Genomic DNA, 19,578 nt, shown 5'->3' with positions numbered 1-19,578 from the left:
TTTTCTCAGCTTGTGATCATTTAAAAGGAATTTTCCAGAGGCCCAGGCTAATATTAGCCCCTGCAAAATGAAGTTTCCATTCCGCCCCGGCGATATTCTCACCGAGCAAAGGAACAGACCGGGCGAACCTCCGCTGTGTGATCAGATTGTCTCAGAATGGGCCGTTTGCATGCAGATACACCTGGGTGTAAATAATGGAGGACGTCAGTGTGCTGGTGTGTGCGTGTGCATGCACGTGTGTCATGGGCGTGCGGTTACTTTAGCATCTGTGGGTTTTATTTTCGCAGGTATATCACCGAGTTTGTGCTGAGATGCTGCTTCAGCTGATGCCGGCCGCTTTGGTGCAGAGACTGAAAGGACTTCTGGGCTGATCACCAAGAGTGTTTTATTGCACTGCAGCTCCTCGCAGCACTATGACAGCGCCGATGTGCTGCAGACAGAGCCTGAGAGTCTCTATGTGAGAATGTTGTGAGCTTGGATGCAGAACTGATGCTTTTAAGGAATACACTCAGGTTACACCTAACAGGCCAGCAATGTAAGATCCCCAAAGAGAGGTATTAATAATGTAAACACAGAAATCCACTAATACAAAGAGTCTGCAAGTGGTAGGCAGTGTACAAGTCTTGCTTGTCAAGGAAGAGCAGAGTATTCCTATTTCTATTAAGATACCAGCATATTGCTTTATCAACGAGGGGCTGGGTTTAACTAGGGCAAACACAAATGGAGCCTCGTGGGTTAAAGCAATCAGGCCTCAGAAGTCCTTGAGCACGCAATTACTCTAAACTGCCCAGGGAGGGGAAGCAAATGGAGTGGCCAGCACAGCACAGCACAGCACAGCACAGCACAGCACAGCACAGCACAGCACAGCACAGCACAGCACAGCACAGCACAGCACAGCACAGTGAAACTGATCAATGCTCACTTCACTCTCCTTCATGGCAGCCACTCCACTGCTGTCGGGTTTATGAACACAGGTTGCTCTGCAAAAATGTCACCCGTTAGGTCCCTTTAGAGGGTGACCTGAAACAAACTGAACATGAAAATCTGGAAAATAAGCACATATATGAAGCGAGATGATTCCATTTAAAATGTCTCAGCAGAAATCCCCTTGTTTTTGTATGTATCAAGTGACACTGATGTGTCCCATTTAAAGGAGCAATTTCACATTATGGGAAATATTCTCATTCTTGCCAAGAGTTAGATGAGAAGATTTTGTGTCTGTACAGTAAATACCAGCAGCAGGTGAGCTTTGCTTAGCATAAAGCCTGAAAACGAGCAAAAACAGATACCCTGTCTCTGTTCCAAGGCAATAAAATATATACCACTGATAACACCTGTTGGTCATAAAATAACAAAGATGTAGGCAGATATAGATAGACTTTCTGCTTCTGGCTGTAGGCTACAGCTTCATATTCAGTATTCAGATATGAGAGTGGTGGGAATTCACTGCAAAGAAGCAATAATTATCAGTTGGACAAAAACATCTTTTCCAAAATTCTCATTTTTCATTTACATACACTAGTACACAACTATGGTTTATGTATAATGATTATCCAACCCTAAATTAATTATGGTTATAATATCCACCATATAAACCAACCTTTTATGACATAATGACCATTAAACAAAGGTTATGTGATGACAAACAAGTGGCTACAGTGAGATGTGGTTCAATCCTCTGGAAAAAGCTAATTCGTTTACTTCAGGTTGAGATAAATGTTAATTTCACACACTCAATAATCCACAGAGTTTTAAACAACATATCTAAGCTAAATGAATATTTAATTTCTAAAAGTAAAACACACAAAAAAAGAAGAAACAGTGCTATTAGTATTCAGCAGATTTCCTAAATACATAAAAAATGACCCACTCTTTCAAACCAGCTACATGCTTTACAGAAATGTAACCCAACACACAGACCACAAGTCAACAAAAACTGGAATGGTTCTGTTAAGTGTCCTTTGAGAGAAATGTGACTTAATTGTGAAATTATTCCTGTTATCGTTCCCCTCTGCTGTATATGGGAAGGACTGATCCAGTTTTATCACAGGATCAGGAACAACCAATGGGAACATATGTCAACTTAACCTCATCTGTCTGGCACAAATCTAGGCCCGACCTCTGACCTTTATGTAAGCCAGCTGATAAAGTGGTGCAGGACGTCTGTGAGATCAAACACAATCAGCTCTGCTCAGACACACACACACAGTCACACACACTAAACCCACAAATGTAACAGCACAAGTCACTTGTTTGACAAGTTAAATTAATCCCACCAGGATGTTTGTCCACAGCGAGGAGGTGACTTGGGGTTAACTATTAGAGATGACCTCGCCGGAAGAGGTTCAGCCGAGGCAGTGTAGGTCGCTGGTTCAAAATAAGAATGACACACAATGACGGGATATAAGTAAATGGGAAGCTAGTGAGTAGAAATGACAGAGAAAAGCATGTTTATATAAAGCTTAATAGTGTTTATTCTAGAGTCTGCCACTTGGGCTGCGATGTAATGAGACGGACATTTTACAGAATCCATGGAACAGAGGTTAAAGGAAAATCACACACTCAGTGTTTCCTTTATACTATTCTGCATGTTTTACATGGAAGTCACTCTGCTATATATTTCACAAGGGAGATGTTCTGAAGTAATGCTTGGTTGACATGATTCCAAGGAAGGAAGGCAGCGAGGGTTAATTGGCCACTATTTTCTAGAGTGGAATTTCTCGCCAGCTAATAAATGGATTCAAGATGTCATGGTATATCAGTATTGACAATAATTGTCTTATTTTTAAAAAAATAAATACTGATATTGCATTGGTAACATGCATATAATAATATCCTAAATACCATAAGTATATATCTACACTGTAAAAAAAAATCTTTTTAGCAGTTTTTTCCCTGAGTTGTTTAAGTCACAGATAACGTATAAACAAGCATGTCAAAATCTGTATTTTTACAAATACTAATTGGTTCATTTATTCCGTTTGCCTATAAAATTACACCATTTTATTGGATTTAAATAAGTAAAAATACTATGATTTTAGAGATATTTGCCATTATTTAGAAAAAAATATGTATATCAAGGACAAAAAAAGTATAAATTTACACTAAAAGTATAAGCAAAAGCAGTACATAATATCACATATTGATTCATTTTGATTCACAAGTTTAGAATAGTACTCAAATTTAGAACACATAAAGTTCAAACCAGAAGATTACATACACTGTATAAAAAGACATATAACCTTTTTTTTCCTCACTGTCTGACATTAAGTCACACTAAACCTTTCCTGTTTTAGTCCAGTTAGGATTACCAAAATTATTTTTATTTGCTAAATGCCAGAATAATGAAAGAGAGATTTTTACAGAGAATATTTTGTTACTTTCTTCAAAGTCAGAAGTTTACATACATTTCCTTAGTATTTGGTAGCATCACCTGTATGATTGGGTCAAACATTTTAGGTCTCCTTTCACAAGTTTCTCACAATAGTTGGCTGGAATTGTAGCCCATTCCTCCTGACAGAACAGGTGTAATTGAGTCTGGTTTGTAGGCCTTTTCAGCTCTTTGCTAATCTAAAAAAAGCTAATCTGGCTTTTTTTGTTGTTGCTTTTGGGGTAATGACTTCCTCGCTGAGTAGCCTTTCAGCCCATGTCAGTACAGGACTCGTTTCACTGTGGATAATGACACTCTCTTACCAGCTTCAGCCAGCATCTTCACAAGGTCTTTTGCTTTTGTTCTGGGCTTGATATGCACATTTCACACCAATACACACTCGTCTCTGGGACACAGAACCCGTCTCCTTCCTGAGCAGTATGATGCCTGGACATTCCCATGGTGTTTATACTTGCGTATAATTGTTTGAACAGATGAACGTGGAACCTTCAGGCATCTGGAAATTGTACCCAAGGATGAACCTGACTTGTGGGGTCCACAACAAATCCTGATATCTTGGCTGATTTCTTTAGATGTTCAAATGGTGTCACCCAAGGAAGCAGTGTGTTTGAGGTGTGCCTTAAAATACATTCACGGGTGTGCCTCCAATTAACTCAAATATTGTCAATTAACCTATCACAAGCTTTCAAAGTCATGACATCATCATCTGGATCTTCCCACATAGTTTGAAGGCATAGTAATCTTAGTGTATGTAAACTTCTGACTTTGAAGAAAGTAATAAAAAAAGAACTCAAAAAAATTCTCTCTCTCATTATTCTGGTATTTAGCAAACATAAATAGTTTTGGCAATCCTAACTGACCTAAAACAGGAAAAGTTTAGTCTAATTTAAGGTCAGATTGTGAGAAAGAAAAAGAAAGGTTATGTGTCTTTTTACACAGTGTATGTAAACTTCTGGTTTCAACTGTATATGACAGCAGACGTAAACACAAGACTGGGCTAAGGTTCTTGGAAATACTGACCAGTTAAAGTTTGCCTTGATTAGCGCCAATCGGGATTAAAGGATCATTTTCACATTGTCATTTTGAGCATGTGAGTGAGCACTGCTGGTTATTACAGTTTTAAAGAACTGCTGGCATGGCTGTAATTCCATTTTGTAATTAGATTTTTCTCCAGCTAACAATATTTTTTGTTTATTAAGGATGTTTGTCACTGTCATGTACAGAGTGCTAAGCAATATAACTGTCAACAAGGTATTAGTGAATATCAGATTACAGCTTACAGTGTATTACAAATATTCCATCAGTTATGCTGAGACTCATGCAGGTAAGCTTAGGGTTATGAATGGATGGATGTGTGTAATTTCTTGCGCTCAGTAAATTACACTGCATTAATTTGATTGATCCAAACTCCAAAACTCACACTCTCAGAAGTCAGTTCAATTGGGCAACATTTACGTTTTTCTAACATGACAGTAGTTGCAGATGGGAATCTACAAAAAGCTCCAAGGTGACCAATAATGTACTCATGTAAACTCTCGCTACTGTTTTACTCTGAAATCTACTTCTGCCTCTCAGTGTCACACACTCTAACAGTAGCAACACTCCAATTCATTTTGTCTCGCTGTCCCACAAGATGAGTGCATACTTTCCAGTTTCCCACAAAGACAAAATACCACACCAGCGACAGAAGAAAAAAATGCAGCTTCTGTCTTCCATAAATATGTTACACGACAATGACAGGCTGTTTATTCATAGCTTCTTAGCTGCTGTTAAGGCAGTGGGTTTTGTGAGGGGGGACTTGAGGTAGGGGAGGTGGGGGAGGCTGACCCTCTGGACCCTCTGGACCCTCTGGACCCTCTGGACCCTCTGGACCCTCTGGAGCCTGGAACTTGGCAGAGGGCCTCGGGGAGAGCGTGTCCTTGCAAGGACCAGTCGTCTAGGGTCCTATAACCCACCACTGCTGCCTGACATCTGGGGCTGTCTAGCTGGGCTGAGGCTGAATGCATGCTGGGTAGTCCAGCACACAGGCACACTGCACACAACAGGGTCGGGGGTCAATTCACTTTCAGTTTCGTCCACTAAGGAAGCGTGTTCAAAAAAACTGAAACACATTAGTCATTAATGGCTGGTTTCTAAAACAAGTCTGAGAACAGCGGTTATGTCATCAGCCCTGTAAATAGCAGCTTCAGTTTACATTTGTAATCGGGCAAAGTAAAGGCACACACACATACACAGGATTGTTTTGTTTCCCTTCACAACAGAGCAGCAGAGGTACAGAACCAGGAAGTGCTTCATCTCACTGAGGAGACAGATCACTAGTTCAGTTGCTCCTGAAAACCTGCGCTGCATAAGGCTGAAGATGCACATCAAAAGATCCACTTCAAAGGAAGATTTTTACAAAAACTGAAGTCATGCATCTTTAACTAATACAACTGCTTTATTTAAGCATATTTTTAATAACAACTGTGTACGATGTCCCAGAGATTTGATGCACAATTCTCTCAAGTTTAGAGGAGCTTCCTGCTACTACTTGCCAGGATTTTAATTCTAGAAGGGATGTTTGTTATATTTATTTAGACAATTCTTCTTGGCCTCAAATATGATTTAAAAATGCAGCTCTGTGCAGTATACAGTGAAGCCAAGAAATGCTTTAACAGATGTTATGTTTAGCATGTTCATTATTTTAATGTGCTAGCCTGCTAATGTGAATCTGCATGCTAATATAACATTAAGGTAAATGTCACAATACCAGAAATTTGGTTGTCAGTACCAATGCCATTTAAATTCCATGGTTCTCAACACCAAAAATTATATCAGACAAATGCATGTATTTAAGCATAAAAAGTAAAAAACAAAACAAACAAATAAACAACCCCCCCCCCCACACACACACACACACACACACACACACACACACACACACACACACACACACACACACACACACACACACACACACACACACACACACACACACAAACAATAAACTGCTGCACACACTGTGCTATATTTTGGCACACTGAACAGTAATGACAATCAGGCCTGTAACAATTATTACATAATCACCTGTTTGCAATTATTTGAACTGTTATCATTTAGCATAATCATGAGAATCCTTTCCACTCAACTGTATAAAAACAGCTGGATGAAAATAATATAAATGTCATGTTTAAATCACTATTTCTACACCGATTTCCACTGTGTTCTGCTATGGTTTATTGCCAACAACTGTTTATCTTGTGATGCTTATTAACGTACAAAATTCGACCGACTGTATTTTGATCAACATCTATAGACATTAACATTTGTCACAAAATAAAGCATCACAACATTACTTTTGGAACATTTCAGTTTTCAGCCAAATAAAAAAGCGCAGCCCAGTGATTTGGAGGAATGCCATCAAAGACATGACAGTCAAAGGCACTAATACCACTAAAACTCTAAAATTTAGCTAAAATGTGTTTTTCCATTCATAGAATGAACACAAAAAGTGTGTGTAATAATAATAATTTGCAAGACTATTGTTCATTAACTAAAATGTCTTGATCATCAGCCCTAATGATAATTGCCTACTGTCATTATGTCATATTTTTTTAGTCGGGGCCAAAGTGAACACTATCAGTTTTATTCTGAAAAGTCACACTGCTAGCACAATTACACAACTTTAAATTCTAAAATTTAAACTCGAGCTGGTTAGCCAATGTCATTGGCCAACTGACCTACAATAGATATGTGAGTGTTGGTGTACACGGTGTCAGAAATGGGGTAATATGAAAACTTTTATTTAATTGTTTTTTATAGAACAAAGAGCAATAGAAAATGCTTGTGGCAACTTAGAAATGTTGTCATCACATAGTTTGTCCAGTACAGCATCTCCGAATTCATTGCATACAATGCTGTCTGTACTTTCTGCAGCACATGTAGCTGAGTATGTATCACAATTAAGCAGATGGTGTGGAGTCAAGTGGTGTCTTCACACTAAGCAGCTAACTAGTTTGTGAAATGCATTCCTGGACCGCTTATAAACAAGCACTCCATCATATTACTCTTTAAAGACTACTCCAGTGTACTGATGTATTAATATGTATATGTATAAAAAATATTGTCCAACATATCGATATGGGAATTTTTGAGGCTCCAAAAATCAGTACTGCATCATTATCTCAAAAAGTCCTGTATTGGCAAGGCTCTAATCATTTCTTTATTCTGACACAGTACAATGCAATGCTGAACATGCAAAATGCATGACGTGTCGCATCAGCCCTACACTCATTTCACGTACTGGTTGATTTCATATGTGGCACATTATTGTTACCAAAGAAACGACAACCCAGGGATCAAAATTACTTTATAGAATAAATCAGCTAAAGACGTGTAATGACCAGTGTGCCAAAGAGCCTGTCACCATAGCAGTAAATTCTGTGGAAAATATTCAACTGAGGATAAAACAATTCAAGCAACAGTATTTTCAATGGGTTCATTTCATCCTGTAGTTTGACAAAGGCTAAAATTCATTCCAGATATCTGATGACTGCACCTGGACAAACCATCCATCCATCCATCCATCCATCCATCCATCCATCCATCCATCCATCCATCCATCCATCCATCCATCCATCCATCCATACCCCAAAGCCAAGCCTGAGAACCTCCAGTCAGGCCTTCAGAGACTAAGCCGCGTGCTCTTTTCCACCATTCCCAGCTTATTTATGGAATGCAGCTTTGTTATATTTTTCCATAGCGTAATTTTCCCCTATAAATAGGCACGTAAGGCTCAGAGACTTGGGGTGGGAGTATGAGGGGTCAGTATCTGTTGTGGACACTCATCACTGCCCCCCTCCTTGTCTTGCTCCCCCTATTTTTCCAAATATTTGAGCCCTGACAAATATAGTGCAACGTTAGGGTGATGGGAAACCATTGGACAGTCTTTCTTTTGAATCTACCTCCAATGAAAAAAAAAAAGTTTCCAAGTTATTTTGACCCATTTTTCCACTGACATTAACAAAAACTTTACCCTAATTCTGGTACCATGTCAGCTATTTACAGCTTCTTCATTTATACAAACAGCAAGACTGAATACACAGGCAACAAATAATGTCATTCTGCAGCTTGGACTGTATTATCTGGAGACATAAATGGAATGTGTGTCTGTCTGTATGTTTGTGTGCATAAGTGTCTCTTTTTTCTGCACAAGAAAACAGATAGAGGAGATTAATGAATTGTCTGCTGAGGCATTCATTGCGCTAATATAAATAGGGAAATAAATTATCCTTAATTGGTCACTTAAAGTTGCAGAACAGATGCTGTTCTGGAGAGGCTCTTGCTGAAATGAGCCACACAGGAGGACTCACAACTTGAGCATATTCACTTCTATTGATCCTACTGAAACTATTACCTGTCAAGACTTTAAATTTGAGAATAAAAGCCCTAATTTTGAAGATGGTTGTGTCAATTTTCTCATTTGCGCTGAATACTAATTCAGGCACAGGCTACTAATATTTGAGCATGCTGATGTTAGTAGAACTGGTTCAAACACTGTATCGCAGACATTTCAACAAATTTTTATAAAACTTTATCTTTTAAACACATCAAAACAATTGGAGCATGATTCTATATGCTGCACGAAAGCAGACTTGCCCAGATCTTGTTCACATTTATCTCATATGAACCCGTCTTCTGATTGGAGTTAAAGCTGGATAGGCAGGGTTTTTTTGGCATCACTGGGCAAAAACAATAGCAAGCAATAATAACATGTCAGCATGTTGTATTTCAGGTGGTCTGAGAAGAAACTAGATGTTTGAACTTCCTCTTAGGTCTGTTTTAAGGCTTTAAAAATATAATATAATAACAGGAGACAAGGGACGAACACAGGTCTTTTCAGCAAGAGGGCAATCTTCATATCGGATATTCTGAAAATGCAGTTATGCATGTAAATCCCTTCAGATGGTGAAAAGCCTGATTCGGTGCTGGAAAAGCTGTCATTCCAGCACTTTAACAACTACCTATAGTGCAAGGCAATGAAATAGGTCTGACAACAAACATGTAAAAGTTGTGTTGATAAAGCCGAAGCTCACTCATAGAACTGGAGCTACGTCCAATACCTACTGTATCCTGAGCTTACCACTCCTGGACAGCTGAGCTGCTAGCTTCATTTGGTTAGACAGATGTGTAGGTACATTTACCATGCAAGCTGGAAATGAGTGACTATCTGGAATGTTAATACAAGTTTAGCTGTCTGGTAGCCATAGCTAAATGCTTACAGCTGTGGCTATAGATAATTCAGTTTCATAGTTATTTTCATGTTCTGATCAAACTTGTGTTGCATGTTCATATAGAGCTTGTGCATATGTCCACCCTTGTCCCGGGATAGCTGCAGGAGTTGTGTTTTCACAACCTGGTGATTTTTCCAAATTCCTGCCTATATCAGCTTTAAATCAACAAATCACCTTGTGTGCATGTGGCCAACACAATGTTGAGGTTTGAGAGGTGTATATGTCAGCTCCTCTGTGAGTCTCTGTAACTGACTGTTACTCAGAATACCCTATTTGTTTTTGCAGAGATGTCTAAAGAAATCTTCACAGACCTATTATTCCCGCCTTAAAGGTTGACCAGAATCCCCAAAGAGTCCCATTAAGCACCAACAGACTTCCGTATTATGACAGCAGTACGTACAATAGGACACCAGGAAACTTTCTCTTTCTCTGAAACAAACTTCTGGGAACAACCACAGATAACAATATGTTTAAAGTACAACAGAGCTGTGTGTTCCACAAATATTTTTCCCGCTTCTTCTAGTTTGCAGTTTGAATAATAAGCATAATGTTCCTCAGCACAGAAACAGAAGTGATGCTGGTAATCTACAGAACAGCAGAGGTAAAGGAATGTGATCACTGCTTTTTGTGTGTCTGTCGCATAGACTGTATGTAAATATGGATATAGCCTGAACATGCGAAAAGTGAAGCTAACAGTGGAGTGACTTTTAATCTGCATTCTTTTTAATAGCTAGCAAGGGGTAGCTCCTTTAGTTGCAAAAATAGGTCAGACTGTATAAAAGCCTATGAGAAAATGATGCTACTTCTGACTTGATTAGTTACCTCAGTAAACATTTTCCTACCGAGTTAATGGTCTCAATACTTAGTTTCTACACTTTTTGAATACAGTGTGGTGTTAATTTTGTAAATTATAATCTAATTTATAGTAATACACAATAAAGAAGGGTATGATCTCACAGGTCGCTACTATAGCACCACAATATTGTGCTCGACTTCTCAGTCAATTCCAGCACTTGCTTGTTCCATTGAGTTTCCAGCATAGTGACAAACCAAATTCCAAAGTTTCAGAACGTTGGTCCACAAACCAATGGGACATGTTACAGTCACTTCATCCATCTTTTAGACACAGTCTGTCTGTCTGTTAGCAGGGTTACAAAAAACTAACCAGTCAATTTTTATGAAACTTGGTAGAGAGATGAAACATGGACATAAGAAGAACCCGGTCGTTTTTGATGCGGATCCAGATCACCTTTGTTAAAACTGCGAAATAAAGCATTGGCTTCTGTGGAGGATGTCCTCTCCGAGTGCCTTTCTAGTGTGCCAGCGTCATAGGATGAGGTATGCCTACGTTGTATCTGACTAACAAAACTATTACTAGAGTTTTGATGTTGCCAGTGCATCTCCTCTACATGCACTTCATTTCACATCTCATTGAAGTTGTTTTTCTGTCAATTTAATATGGGGAATAGGGATAAATAACAAGCGTCCCTGAGCAACAACAAACCATTATGTCCACTGTGGGAAAAAAAAAAGGCTGACTTCTGTAAACATTTGTGTCTGAATGTTGCCCACCCCCATAACATTCTCACTTGTCACAAATTGATCTAGAGCTCAGACTATAATCAAAACCATTACTTCTCAACTGTTGCAGAGTAATTGCCAACGAGATGTGCAAACAAAGTGTTATGTCCAAAACCACAGTATTCGGTATCCCTTCTGACAGATGTCAACACACAGAGCCACTCTGACAGAGATGGACACGAACCATTACAGCTGAGTTAAGGGATGCACTGTAATTTACTGGTTGATCAGTTAAACAGCAGGGAAGCAGACAGAAGATTAATCAGCACACACACACACACACACACACACACACACACACACACACACACACACACACACACATACAATGGAGGTAAAGACCAAAAATAAAACTAACAAGGCTCAAACAGACCTTCACAAGAAAACCATGTCCACATTTATAACAACTGCTAAATAAATTGAAATTAGTGCCAATTTTTTTTTAAACAAAATGCTGAATATTTAATGCAGACACCAAATATTATCAAATATTATCTAAATTTTAAACCTAGCAATTTACTAAGTGCAAAATCCGTTTAGAGGAAAGCTGCTGTCAACAGACGTGATCGGTAAATTAATTTAACCATTCAAAAGTGGCTACTCAGTTAAATTAAGTATTAGAGGAAGTGGCATAGGCGTCTGGAAGAAGGCAGTGAGCAGCTAGGCGAACTTCCTCGCCAACCAGCTTAATCATTCCTCAGAATCCCACCTGGGTGAAATCCCTCTGGGCTGCAGGAACCTGACCCGTTAGATGGAGAGCTGGTCCAGTGATTCTCTGATGATTAATTATCATTAATTTAGGAGATTACTGGCCTTAGGATTCCACAACTGAAAGGAAACTTGTGTGTAATATCTGATGGGTCATTACAGCGTTATTTCCTGAAGTTATTTTAATTGTAATGGTGTATTATCACATGGACCAAGTCTATTGGTCTGGAAATGAGACAGCAGATCTGCTCACCTTAGCTGAAATGCACCTGAAAGCATAAATTCATTTCTGCAACCAGTCCAGTGTTTGTTTTCAATCCCTTTTGCCTTGCTTGGCCTTTGGGTCAAACAGTACAGTTAGCATGATATAGACTAATCAGGTCAATGCCGGGAAGTTAAGTCTGCTTCCAGCTCCTAACCGTCATAAAGGGGCCTTGGTCACAAGAACACTCTGCTGCTACTAGCCAGTGGTGTTTGACGATACACACACACACACACACACACACACAGTACAGCACACACACACACACACACTGCTGGAATGACATTGTTGTTCATTCAGAGAAGCAGCTTGCTGTCGTAGCTGGCTGCGTTTGTTGTTGAAAGGTCCCCTGGGTGGAGATTCCTTTGGGCCTCAGTCATAAGGAGAGGCATCAATGGGAAACCAGTGGGGATAAATGAATGGGCCTGTGGTCAGGTGCTGCTCTGTTATGTGAGTGTGGTAACTGCTGAATGGTGAGCACATCACACAATAATGACAAGAATTGGAAGTGTTTTAAAAGAGTAAAAACAAGTAGAATTAGAACTACGTTTTCTCTGTTATTATGTTGCACGTTAAGATTCCTGAGTGAAAAAATGTCTTCAAATAGAAACTTTTAGCACAGTTAACCTGATCTGTGGATTAAAGAATTAATTACTCAAATATTGGTAATACATGTGATTATTAGTTGTGTTATTATCTATAGTCGCATATTGATTTGTATTTTTTTCCTTAACTCTCTGAGCCCCAAAACACACAGAGAGAATAGTCATACTTTTTACTTTCTGAGGGTCCATAAACTTCTTATCTATGACATGCAGTTCAGTTGGAAAATGAAACCTAATCTGAGCTTTCATTCAGCTTTCATATCAATAAAATTTTTAAAGTACTTCTGTGAAAAACAAATATGTGCTTGTCAGCACAGCCAGTAATTCATTAGTGATTCTGCTGTGGCCAACAGTCATGCAACAAAAATTCAGGGAGTTTTCACTCATACTGGGCTGAACTGCAGGCTGTGTTTACACAGAGCAGATAGGAGACAAGTATGGAAACAAATTAAACACATAAATAGTAAAATATCTTTAGTATGTCGAGTCACCAGTATTGACAACACGTATTGTATATGTTGATTCCAAGTTTTCTCAATTTTTGTGAAGAAATTCAACCTATTTTAGATTTATGTCATTGTATATTGTTATACTGCACAAAAGGCATTGTTTATACTTCTTGCCATGGTTGTGTCGTTTCCATAGAGCAGCGGGACTATACATTGCAGTGAAAAATGAGTCCAAAAATGTGACAGCGGAGGAAAAAAAAATTAGAAATTGCCCAGCATTCAGAAGGCTTATTGTTTCATCAATTGTTATATAAGTTATTATCATATCATATCACATCGTCTTGCTCTGCTTTTATAGAAAATGTTAAACTATTTTTGAGGACTCATCCTAAACTTGGAGTCGTACACATAATTTATCTAGTAAGATATGATATGAGCGACCGGCTAAGCTCACATATTATGTAAAACCACATTTGACGTTTTGGCTACTGTGTGTTGAGTGTTTGACGGCCCTCTGCAGCTTTGTAACTTTGTGCAGCTCCTTTGTGTGCTTTGTTTGCTAAAACATGTCGGTTCTGACTATAAATGTTAAAGGATAAATGCTTAATTACATCCTGTAGGTAGGTTTATATGTGACACATATTTAAAGTTAAATATAAATCAAGAATTAGCTCATTTGGCACAATTCTTAGCGGCAGAAGGAATTTTTATTTGCAGTAAATGGCTCGACTGTTGCACTGCTCCTATCTGGTCAGTTCAGACTGTTAAACATCAGTTCCAGATGATTCTGGAACCAGAAGCGAGAGAACACTTCACACCAGTTTTAAAGGTCTTACACTGGTTGTCGGTTCGGTCCCGTATTCATTTAAAAACAGTTTACTGTAAAGAACCCTGTGGTCTGACTCCACATAGCCAGACCTATTTCCACAGCGCTGTGTCTGTGCTGGAGAATGGTCTGGCTACATGCCATATTTCTCATTATAGGAAGGAAAAAACACTCATTTGTTTTTCTTCAAACAAATCACAGTTGTCTTGGGCAGCACTAAGCCCAGGATGCAGTGATGTTGCCCCTGCAAAATAGTGTTGCTGGTGAATTTTTTTTGTTTCTTATGTGCATGTGGAGAGGCCAGCTCTGTCATTAAGATGACAAAGAAAAAGGAAAAAAAACAATTTAAAAGACATGACTGTGATATAACCTTTGCTTCTAAAAAAGACAGACATGATGTGACAATCAGTCACCTAAAAATGAAACCTGTTTATACTTAAACTTTGGATAAATGCACTGGACTTAACAGACAAGGGAACAGATTAGCACATTGGTCAAGTCGGTGTCATTGGCGTATGCTGCTGAAAACAGACGTGGCAAATCAACTCGTACTGATGATGGCCATGCGAGACTTTTTTCTGAGCTGTGTTCAAAAGTTGCTTTGTTCCTCAAAGATAAATGTAAGAAACAGTTTTGTTGCCATTTGTGCTTGGAGGTTGGAGTTGTTGTTTTTCATAACAAAAGGAGATTTTAAAAACTATTACACTCAGATAATGGAAGCGGAGGAGAGTGCTGCATGAAATATGTGGCGGAAATCGCAGACTTATTACACACAGTCTGCACTCAGTGAGTCAGGCTGTGCACCAGTTCACTTGTTGAACTGGTTTCATTTTGGCAATGCAGCCTTTAGTTTTCAAGCTCTCTGGCTGAGGATCTGCAAACAGCTGAAAGTGGTGATATCTGGTTCTTGTCTGTTTTGTTCAAAAAATGAAAACACTGAAGATAAAGTATCGAGAAAAAAAAGAAAGTCATCTGGGTCATCTTTAAACACAAGCATGAAATCCGCTTTATCAGCCTGGCGTTTAACTAGAAAGTATTTAGAACATTTTTTTAAATTAATTGTTTATTTTACTGAATTCATCATTAAATCATTCTGTTAATCATTTTTATTGATTTTATTTGCCGGGTTGCAAATTGTTATACTTTGCAAATTTAAACTGTCTTGTTATCAACCATCTGTACAGAATTACTGTGTGGATGGTTCTATCGCAAATAAAGTGTTATTGATTGATTGATTGATTGATTGATTGATCATTTGAAAAATAGCTGCTTATATTCAATTCATGTTGTGCTTAATCATGTACAAATCAAACAGTGTGACACTTTAACAATGTAATGATCATCCGGCATTTTAACTGTGGTTTCATCCACTAAGCGAGTCTTTTAAACAGCTGATGAATTACCTAAACTCTAACAGTGAATGCCAACATGATCACCAGCATTAATGCATCACGTATCGCTGTCGCCAGCTGTTACTGAATCATTTGACGCACTCTCCACTTGTGACCCAGAAAGAGCAATTAAACACCTGAAAACACTCATTTTTGGCACCAAGTACAGCAGCTTTAAAACACATAATTAATACCTCAATATCGACAATTAGCCGGGGCGAAATCCTTAAAGCTAGAATGAGCTAAGTACTCAATAAAAAAAGCTTCTGTGCTTTGTGCAATAAGCTTTGAGAATGTGGAGGAAAACACGGAACCTGCACGAACATCCTGTATACTTATTGTTTTTATTGCATTTCTCACCTACAGATTCAACAAATACATGCTCCTCGGAAAATATTGACTTCTTATAGATTTGCTCTCAAAATGGTCACATAAATGCCCTAAATACGAATATTATAACGGCGTTTCCAAATGTAAATATGCACTTTCATCAGGATTTTAACACTTGGTATCACTTTTAGTGAAATCTTAAGTAAAGAATCGTAGTTCAGTCTTATGCATTTCCAGTTTAAATTTTGAATACTGCAGCACACCATGGTCTGGTTGTACCACACTATCATTCCGCTACACACGGCTTGTTTGTGTTTCTTTAAACCCATCACAAATGTCTTGGGTGGTATCATGCAAAGGATGCGGCTTTGGTGTTTACTTGCCATACTGACAGGTGGATACTGGGGGGGGAAACATCAGTAGTGGGAATTGTTTTGATGAAACATTTTCATGCAGAGAAATGAACTCTGTTATTAAAATGAATAATAATTAGAAAAAATTTAGCAGGTCTGCCTTACTGCATAACCCAAATCCTCTGCAAAATTTTTAATTTTCAGTGCGGTAAGTTGCTACCCAGAGGTTGTTGCTGCTGTTTCCTGTAGTGAAGTGGATTTAAAAAATGGTCACACGTAGACAGCAATAGCAGAAAAAGAGGATGAATCTGGCTAAAATAAGCAGCTAATGGCAGGTTTACACTCACAGCCTACATCCAGTGAGTCACACTATTTCATACCCAACAGATTTGGTCCAGACTATTTAGTTTGGTCTGAACCTGCACTACGATGCGGACCAAACAGCCAAACTTTGGTCCAACAAGGATAACGTTACTTCTTTTACACCGACAAATCAAAGATAAGATGGTTTTACCTCAGCTGACGTATTTCAACTGCAGCTGCAGTCTTCTTCAGAGCGTCATCTGACGTGTGCTGACGTGTCCTTTTTATCAGGTGACCGGTCTGACAGATCTGTCAGAATCTGTCAGATAGGCCACGCCCCCCGCCGTTCGGTGGTCTCTGGAGGATGGAGTCCCAGGTGTGCGAGAGGGTGTAGTCCCCTTCATCCCGGTTCATGGAGCAGCTCGCCCGCTTCCTGATCTCCATGGCCTCCCTGATCCATCGTTTATGCTTGTTGGTCTCCGATGTTACAATCCTCCCCCTGTCCCAGTCCATGATATGATTATTTCTTTTGCAGTGATCCGTGATGGCTGATTTTTTGTTTTCTTGTTCGGCTTTTTCTTTTTGTATTCTTGTGAGTCGTCCGATTGTTTCCTTTTCGCATTCTGTCTGGTGTTCTTTTCGTCTTGTGTTGAATGTTCTGCCTGTTTCTCCAATGTATGTTTTCTCGCAAGATTTGCACGGAATTTCATAAATGATGTTGCATTTCTTGTCCGGTTCTATTTTGTCTTTGGGGTGGACTAATAGCTGTCGGAGTTTTGTATGTGGTTTTACTGCTGTATTGATGTTGTGTTTTTTCATTATGCGCTGTATGGGTTCTGTTATCCCATGGATGTATGGGATGGTGAAAAAAAGGACACGTCAGCACACGTCAGATGACGCTCTGAAGAAGACTGCAGTTGCAGTTGAAACATGTCAGCTGAGGTAAAACCATCTTATCTTTGATTTGTCGGTGTAAAAGAAATAACGTTATCCTATGATAGTCAACGACAAAAATGAACATCATCCAAATATTTGGTCCAACAAGAAGAGGTGGATCAGTTCCAGGTCAAACAAGTCAAACAAAACCATGGTGTGAGTCATTTTTCATGTGAAAACATTTTGGGATGGCTCAGACTTTTGAAGCAATCACAGAAAGTTATGGTAGGCTATCATTAGAAAGGTAAGATTAGTCACAGCAGCACAATTTTAATATAATTATGTTCCAGCTAAATTATAAATAGCAAACTTGAAAAAAAAAAATCATAAAATGTTTTTAAGAGGATGAAAGAGATGAGAGGATATAAGAAGATGGGATAGAAAGGCCACTTGAAGATACAGAAACTAAAGCATCAGTGTACAAATAATACATTAGAAAAAGCTAATTCATTTACAGACCAAATAATGTCAAACACAGGCAGACATAGCCAACGTTAATGATGACAACAGATATGTGAAGCTTTTTAGCGTGCTTGCACAATTGTGATGAGAACCCAAAACTGACACGATCAAATGTATGCAACAGAAAAAAAAAAAAAAAACATGAACCTTGGATCTGAATTTCAGGTGTTCAGATAAATCCATAATGTATAGCTGGAGCTGACACCTTTACTAGCCATAACTTAATGGCATGTTAGTAGTAAATGAACATTTGAACTCTGTATCAGTCAGTCAATAGGTGATAATAGACTTCTGTCCCTTCGTCTATCATTTTCCAGCCATAATTGTGCTTTAATCAGAGATTCTACAAAGCCTTCAACAAAGACTGTTCATTAACACCATGTGGAAATGATCTTAAATTATTCTTCTCAAACAATTAGGGTCTTGACTCTGTAAAGCTCTAATGGCCATAAAGCCTCCTTCAGTATTAATAATTAACTATTCCTCATAAAAATCACAATTCCCTTTAAAGTGGCTACGGTTTTTGTTCCTTAAGGATAGATCCAAATAAATAAATAAATATTTTAGGGTTTGCTCTTATGTTGTATATATTTTAGGGTGTGTTATATAGTCTATTTTCAATGCTGCTATTCGGACAATACCAAACCGATTTTCATTGTTTTCTGTAACAGTGACAATAAAGACCTATTGTATTGTATTGTATTGTATTGTTTTGTATTCTATTCTATTCTATTCTATTCTAAAACTGGTATTCCAATGAGTTTGAACATTCAAGTCTCCCAACGCAAGAAATTAGGATTAAAAGACTTATTCGCTACATAGGTACAGCAAACAGCCATCTGCAATGGAAGCAAACTGGACAGGAATAATAATTCAAGCTGGAGGGTGAGCTGTGGATAGGGTTAAAGCTTAGAGACTGAATCTGGGTCTGGAGGGTCAGCTGGAGCAGTGGCTGGGGCCTGCAACCCATAGTGGGGCTCTACTAGCAGTTCCCTCCCTTGCTGTTAGCTGGGAGACTCCAGAGAGGGAAAAGTTCCACTGCAGGCATACCAAGAGAACTGAATGACCTAAAAATGCATCTGCGTCTGTACAACAAAGACACATAGGCAGATATCTGGTTTCTGTCCGCTTTGTTTCTTCATTTGGATGTGGCACGAAAAAGACAAAAGAAAAAGCTCTGAAAACACTGTATTCCAACTGCTTTTTTTTCCCCCTGTTTACACTTACATAATACATCTGTGCCACGTGCGAGAGAGAGTTTTTCCAGGTGGTATAAAGGAAGACAGCAGGGTTGATTTCATTTGAACACCCTGAGTCAGAGTTTTTACAGGAGCTGTTACATCTAAATGTGAAAATAGAATAGGGATGACCCCCCTCAGATGAAGATGTGTTTTTCAAAAAGGTATCAAGTGACTAAAATGTCTGCAATGTGGAGAAAGTGATATTTAAATGTGAAAACTGAAAGCAGAAACCAAACCTACTGTAATGTTTGCAGTATCAGCAGGAAGAGCTGCACTCAATTCGACTAATATGAGGTGCTACTTTTAAGCGGAACAACTTTGTGATTACAATTTGCTCACTTTGGCAGCGTGAGGGCATGAAATGGCATTAAAATGCTCACATGCACTTTTGAGAATGACACTTCATGGCCCATTGGCTGTTGCTAATAAATGCTAACGGGTGGCTGGTGCGAATTTCTCAGAAACTGA

At 38.7% G+C, this 19,578-nt stretch overlaps 1 protein-coding gene across 1 annotated transcript in view; it reads right to left on the bottom strand.

Moving 5' to 3' along the window:
* The window catches only part of cnnm2b (cyclin and CBS domain divalent metal cation transport mediator 2b), a 51,669-nt gene that overhangs the window by 16,583 nt on the left and 15,508 nt on the right, over positions 1-19,578 (bottom strand). The window lies entirely within an intron of this gene.

This window comes from Amphiprion ocellaris, chromosome 4, assembly GCF_022539595.1.
Source record: "Amphiprion ocellaris isolate individual 3 ecotype Okinawa chromosome 4, ASM2253959v1, whole genome shotgun sequence".
Lineage (NCBI taxonomy): Eukaryota > Metazoa > Chordata > Actinopteri > Pomacentridae > Amphiprion > Amphiprion ocellaris.
The sequence above is the reverse complement of the archived record's forward strand: the minus strand, read 5'-3'. Positions and strand labels throughout refer to the sequence as shown.